The sequence below is a fragment of the Camponotus floridanus genome, unplaced genomic scaffold, assembly GCF_003227725.1.
Source record: "Camponotus floridanus strain SB8 unplaced genomic scaffold, Cflo_v7.5 scaffold286, whole genome shotgun sequence".
NCBI lineage: Eukaryota > Metazoa > Arthropoda > Insecta > Hymenoptera > Formicidae > Camponotus > Camponotus floridanus.
Window position 1 is genome coordinate 6,291 of NW_020229421.1, and position 6,161 is coordinate 12,451.

The 6,161-nt window shown below is 24.9% G+C and overlaps 1 long non-coding RNA gene across 1 annotated transcript; it reads right to left on the reverse strand.

Moving 5' to 3' along the window:
• Positions 1-995: 995 nt before the first annotated feature.
• LOC112638320 lies at positions 996-6,115 on the reverse strand. The gene is made up of 3 exons (XR_003122950.1): positions 6,047-6,115; positions 3,237-3,655; positions 996-1,064 (listed from the first exon to the last, which is right to left on the reverse strand). It is a non-coding gene; the product is annotated as an uncharacterized LOC112638320 (long non-coding RNA).
• Between the last annotated feature and the right edge of the window lie 46 nt (positions 6,116-6,161).

Sequence of the window (6,161 nt, forward strand, 5' to 3'; positions counted from 1 at the left end):
TTTTTTTTCTTCTAAAGTACGTACAATTTTACGTCTCGTCATTTTATAAGAATTTTCTATATTAATATACTATATATAAAATCTTAAACATATACACTTAATATTATTAATAAATATTAATAAAAAAAAAATAATTTATACAAAAAATTTTTTACTATTGAAATATCTATTACAATTTTTATATTATAACTATTAAATAATCTATATATATATATATATATATATATACTATTACTATCTATATATACTATTACTATATTAATAATTTATTATTATTATTATTTATATATTATTATTTAAATATTATTATTATTTATAAATTATTATTATTATTAGATTAAATTCAATTAAGATAAAAATTAATATTCTCTTTAGGAATGGAATTTGACGAATTATTGTTGGAGTTACAATTATCATTTACTTTAAGACCAAATATAGATTGACGTCGATACAACGCTTAAGGAATTAATAAAATTATTGCTGTTTTTCTCACTTTAAATAAATTAACTTACATAAATAAGTTAATTATTATGGTTATTAAACTATAGTTATTGTTATGGTTATTAAACTATAGTTATTGTTAAAATTATTATTTTGTTATCATCATTATCATCATCTTCATTGTTATTATTATCATTATTATTGTTGTTATCGTCAATATTATATAATAGTTTATATCATCAGTGTCATCATTTATATATCATTCATATCATCAATTATCATCAATATCATAATTATTAATAATAATAATATCAATACTTCTAAATAATATGATTTATTTATTAATTACATATACATAAAAAATAAAATAAATTACAATATATAATAATTAATAATACTACTATAATAAAATTAAATATTAATTAAATTTTTGTAAATATAAAATAATAAAATATATTATAATACAATAAAATTAAAATATAATTAAATATAAAATACTAATTGTAAATAAATTAAAATAACTTATAATATAAAAAGTTTTCTTAATTAATTTTCTCTCTTCACTATTCTTTTCCTCTTTTTCTACTATTTATTATGTAAATTTTGTAACTTTCTCGCCTTTCCTGAAACAAAAGAAATAAATATTAATAATTTACATTAATTTAAAAAAATAATATATAAAAAATTATACAAATAATACATACATGCATACATATCTATAATTTATGCATACATATCTATATATATGCAGAATTAGTTTTTTATCTTAAGATATCGAAATATCTCGTAAAGTCTAAAAGATACGAAAAAATGTTTCAAACAAAAATTGTATGGTTTCAAGGAAGACATAAAATGATGTCATTCGTTTGACCTTGAAGAGTCATCTGAAAATTATGTGAAGGTTACCTCCAATCTTTTAAATAAGACATCCTGTATGTTTTTGCATATTCTCGTAGCTCATCTAGAGAGTTTTCTAAAACACTATAATTAAGTTAATTTTCATTAAGTACTTTTATGAGACATAAAGTTATTTCTTAATTTTACATAAACCGTAAAATATTTTGTAAAATATTCATTTTTTGATTATCTTATCTTAATACTCTTATGTACAAAATAATGAGAGGAATCAATTGATGTACAGAAAACACATAATTGTTTCGAAAACAAAATGTAATTTGCAATTAACAATTACATTTTTTTTCGAAACAAATATATGTTTTTCTTACACCAATTAATTCCTCACATTATTTTGTACATAAAAGTATTAAAATAAGATAATCGAAAAATAAATATTTTACAAGATATTTTACAATTTATATAAAATTAAGAAAATGATTTTATGCCTCAGAAAGTACTTAATAAAAACTAATTTAATTATAGTGTTTTGGAAAGCTCTCGAGATGAGCTACGAGAATATACAAAACATACAGGATGTCTTATTTCACGTAACTTTCAAGTAACTCCTCAAGGTCAAACTAATAACACTACCTTATGTTCCCTTTAAAATCATATAATTTTTGTTTAAAACATTTTTTCGTATCTTTTAAACTTTACGAGATATTTCAATGTCCCAAGATAAAAAACTCACCCTGTATATAAATTATATATTATATATTATATATATATACAAGCTTCTTTATTATTTAAACAAACTCTTCTTACAATATTTAAATTAAATTAATAAATTTAAATCTATCTACAAACTTAAATAGAATTCAACATTACATATTAATCAAATTTAAACATTTTAATATTAGGAAGTTTACTTATACAAAAGCTTATATAAAGGAATAGCTATATATTTCCTAGATAACAAACTTGTTGTACAAGCTTCTTTATAAACAAACTCTTCCAGCAATATTAAAATTAGATTAGTAATAATAAATGCTATTCGCATTAGTACATATACTCTTAAATCATTACTACGCATAATATATAAGATTTCCTAGATAACAGGCTTGTTGTACAAACTTTTTTATAAGCAAACTCTTCCAGTAATATTGAAATTAGATTAGTAATAATGAATGCTATTCGCATTAGTACATATACTTTTAAATCATTACTGCGCATAGTATATAAGATAATGTAGAACATATAATGCATATTTACAAATAACTTTCATATATTATCTTGCATATGTATTAATGTTTTATTAAGAACACATACAATAATGCAGAGAAGATTTAAAATTAATTGAAATTAGATTAGTAATAATGAATGTTATTCGCATTAGTACATTTACTCTTAAATCATTACTATGCATAGTATATAAGATTTCCTAGATAACAAGCTTGTTATACAAGCTTCTTTATAAGCAAACTCTTCCAGTAATATTGAAATTAGATTAGTAATAATGAATGCTATTCGCATTAGTACATATACTCTTAAATCATTACTGCGCATAGTATATAAGATAATGTAGAACATATAATGCATATTTAGAAATAACTTCCATATATTATCTTGCATATGTATTAGTGTTTTATTAAGAGCACATACAATAATGCAGAGAGGATTTAAAATTAATTGGAATTAGATTAGTAATAATGAATACTATTCGCATTAGTACATATACTCTTAAATCATTACTGCGCATAGTATATAAGATAACGTAGAACATATAATGCATATCTACAAATAACTTCCATATATTATCTTGCATATATATTGATGTTTTATTAAGAGCACATACAATAATGCAGAGAGGATATGTACAAGTAATATGACCTTTTCCGGATAAAAGTTTTTCATACTTTCTTTTAGAAAAAACATTATTTATACATATATTTACATACCTTCTTTATTCGACTTTTCTTCTTTCTCTCTTTCTCCTTCTTCTATCCTCTTCGAGATTCTTTTTAATTCTTTCTTAACGCACTACTATGTAACACGAAAGAGTAACAAATAGGTTATGGATGACGAAGCGCTCGAGCGCTACGCTACCTAACCTAACCTAACCGCGAATATATCGGAATGCACCAGCATCCAATCAGCATCGCAGAAAAGGAGGCTTCAACATTTCGATATATTCGAGTAATCGACTTAACATACACTTTTTAAGATAGGATTAATCAAAGATGGTGATAGTTGAGATTCCATATTATCTAATGACAACGTCTTCTTTGCATTCTCTATGTCAAGTTTTAAATTTTGCATACTTTGTTGTGATCCAAGCGTACCCACAAGACGGTGACTTTTTTTATTCATTTGGAAACTGGAAAAAAACCCGCCAAAAAAATTAATTATCTTAATCGAAAAAAATAATACGTTAATAAATTTGTTAATTAAAAGAAGATAAAATTTTGACAACAACATAATCATCAGAATTTGCAGTATGTATTATATCACAGAGAGGAAGTTTGAAGCATTTTCCAGCAACTTGATTGAAATTAATTATTATTAACTCATCGTCAAGTGAGAAACAATGAAAAATTCCTATATTAGAAGATGGTATTACAGTATGAAAGAAATTTTCAATTTTACGGAAATTTTTCACTACAAGATGATACTCATTATCATGGCCAATAATATTTTGAAGAATGCAAATATTAGAATCTTTAAGAATTATTGTATCATCCCTTCCATTTAATGATAAAGTAAATTGTCTGCAATGTAAATTTCGATATTGAGAAAAATTATTAAAAGTAACTGCAGGTACAGGTCCATTTTTATGCAAACCTGAACAATGGATGAAATTTTCAGTAAAAGCAACAAATTTTTTTTTTAACATTTTTTTCTTCGGAACGTCTATTTGCTATTTGCTGCAAATGTTGATTTGGCTTTCTGATAATTTTTCTGAAATAATTCATATTATTTTCATATGGAAAAGCTGAAAACGAATCTAAAGGACCATAATTTCTAACATCATTAGCTAAGTGTAGAAGGCCATGAACATTATACGAAAGAAATTCTATACCATAATGCTCAGGAACTCTTGAAAAATTTTTAACATTATTTCTGCCTCATTAATGACTGCTGCATTCCTACAAGAAACAGTGTCTACTAAAATACGAATCGCAGAATGTAATAACAAAAAATGTAAATATGTTGCTTCATTAAGAAGTTTATAAAAAATGACAGGACCAGTATACAACAAAATCTGACGATGCTCTGTAGCCTTAAAAGTACGATGTTTTGTTACATTAATTGGCCTCCTTGCAAATTCTTGTGGACAAAATTTCTTGGCTATCTCCAATCTAGCAGAAAGAGTTTTTATCGAAACAGGTGAAAGTTTTGCAGAAGAAGCATATTTCCCATCAACGACAGCTAAAAATATTTTTTCCATAACACCGAGGCAAACTAAATGCATATAATCGAAAATAGATTGATTTACTAAATCTATAGAAAGACGTGAAATATAGGCTTCACCTTCAATATGATGTTCTCCATCTAAACACATAATATATTCTTCATTTGTTCGCAACCTATGGTCAACATCACTATATATCATAACACCTTGACGAATACTTGTTCCTACAACCCAACATTTCGAACATGGAACTTTTGATTTATGGCCTTGATGCCCTAATATAAAAGCACGTGCTACTGCATCTGCGATAAAACAACGGAGATCAAATGTATGCTTTTTTCCATTAAAAACAATCCAATTATTGTTTCTAACTTCTAGTACATCATTGACAAAAGGTTTTAATAATTCTGCAGCACTTGTAGGTTTCGAAGATCCTTTCCAAACTCCTACGATTTCTGGCTTGCTTTGAGGAATATTTGCAATTCTAATTTGTATAGGATATAACTGTATGTTACTTGCACTATCTAAAGAAATCCCATCTATGTGAAAATCTATTTCAAAATTATTAGGAATCATATTCAAAGAAGTATTTTGAAGAATAGATTTAATAGCTTCTTGAAAACCTAAATGAAGATATTGCCCTCCAGCTATATTATCAATATGACATGATGTGCGAGGAGTATTCAGAATTGTCCTTGGATCGCTTGCAAGATGCGAAAAACAAGAATGAGTTCTGAGGAATTTCAAAATCTCTTTAGCCTGGACATGATGAATCCCTGTTTTTAAAAATACAGAAGCAAGTCGACCTTCAAAATTTCTTTTTTCTGTAACTATCAAAGAATTCTCAGTCTCATATTTATTTTTGTTTTCAACTGTTAAATCAAAATTATTATATTCTATATCATTATTCGAAGAAGATTTTTGAAAAAAATCCGTACTTTGACATTCCTGCATAATAAGCGAATTGGTTGAAGCATTTAGTTTTAAAACATTCTCTCTTTTATTAGATTTTGAAGATATTTCGGCAATATTTATCATTTCATTACGCAAAGCAAGAACTGTTCGAGCTAATTTCTGCTTATATCCAACTGAAACATTATGAATAATTTTCCGAGAACGTATTTTCTGTAATTTATACATACTGCAAATTATAAAAAAACAAACTAATTTTAATCAAAAGTTAATTTATATATATATATATTATCAAAAAATGGAATATAAATTGAGATTATGTATTGTTTGTACGTATAATCAATTATAAAAATATAGGAATACTTTTAAATTATATTAGATTATTTTTTATAAAAAATTAAACTTAAATATATACTCTCCTCAAGTATAACAAAAAAAGGAAACCTGCGTAAAAAACCTGGAAATCTGGAAAAATTGCAGACTGCTGAGCACGTGGCACCTATTCGCACGACGACTTTTATTTTAATGCGATATCGTACTTACAGAATGCTTTCATCGC